Raw genomic sequence first — 1,625 nt, forward strand, 5'->3', positions numbered from 1 at the left:
GGTTAATAACATTGTGATATATAAATACTGTACATTTCTTCCCCTTCACTCTTTGACAGGCCTTCTTTATGTCTCTTGACAAGGGAAGAAATGTAGGGTATATACTACAATGTTATTTAAACAAATTTGCGATTTTTCCGTCTAAGGAATGAAACAGAATGGAAAGAACACAGTGGAAGAAATGTAGATATTGCCTTTTTAGTCACAGAAACCGGCTTTAAGTTCAATTAAGTTCAAAATACTCTATTGTCTCTTAAAAAAAATCTCTTTCGCTTCACTCAAAATGCCTGCCAGCAAATATCAAAGAGAAATACAAATGAGCAAATGACATCCCCTCCCCTGATCATCATGCACACATCAATCATCACGTAAAAAGAAAGAAAGAAAGAAAAAAAAACCCATTCGTGTAAGACTTTAAGCTAGAGTGAAAGTCTCTGTGTGTGTGTGTGTGTGTGTGTGTGTGTGTGTGTGTGTGTGTGTGTGTGTGTACGTGGCAGTCTATCTCCATTAATTTTTAGTAATTCAAACCAGTATCGAACACGTCTAACTGCAGAATTTAAATAAATTAGATACCTGTACGTCTCACCGTATACTAAATCGTTAGGTGTCTTCATTTCAACTCCTAAAAACTTTTTCAGTGCAAATAAATGAACGGACTCACATTGTATTGTAGCATTTTTATCTAGACCCCATACACACACACACACACACACACACACACACACACACACACACACACACACACACACACACACACACACACACACACACACACACACACAAACACACACACAGAGAGAGAGAGAGAGAGAGAGAGTAGTAATAATGAGAATATGTCCAGTTGAAAGAATACAGACAGACATTAAACAGCGGATGTACAATTACCTTGGTGTATCAGAATCACACGGTTGGCAACATACATACTATAGCGTCAAAACATGCTGTCAGTTAACACAGTAGAAGGCAGAATAAAATGATTTTTGTACCACTCGCTGCTTTATTACAATCATGCAACTGACAATACACATTCTCATTGTGTCAAAAAAACACCCAAAAACATATTTGATTATAACATAAAACATGACATGATGATTTATTGGAATCTCTAAACTCACAATACACATATTACAGAGTTAAAAAAAAATAGACAAAAAGAGATCGCTAGTGCTCATAGCACACGGCGTAAAATAACAATTTGTTAGAATAAGTTATTCTGTCAATACACATACTGTAGTTAAAAAAGAAAAGAAAAAAGAAAGAAACAAATCATAACTAATGTATATAACTCAAGGCATACAATAACGATTTGCACGACTAACTGTTTTATCAAAAGAGTACAACTGACAATACACAGCTTATAGTATCAAAACGATAACATGACGTGAAAAAAAAGGAAAAAAAAAGAAGGCATAGACTTACAAATAGTACATCTCGCTGGTTCACAAGAACCATGCAGTTGATGATACACAAACCATCGTATCATAACAATGACATCAACTGTGAAAACAGAAGGCGTAAATTAACGATTTGTACCACTCACTGGTTTGTAAGAACCACGCAATACACACAATATAGTGTCATAACAATGACGTCAACTGTGAAAACAGAAGGCGTAAATTAACGAT

The sequence above is a fragment of the Babylonia areolata genome, chromosome 25 (genome assembly GCF_041734735.1).
Source record: "Babylonia areolata isolate BAREFJ2019XMU chromosome 25, ASM4173473v1, whole genome shotgun sequence".
NCBI lineage: Eukaryota > Metazoa > Mollusca > Gastropoda > Neogastropoda > Buccinidae > Babylonia > Babylonia areolata.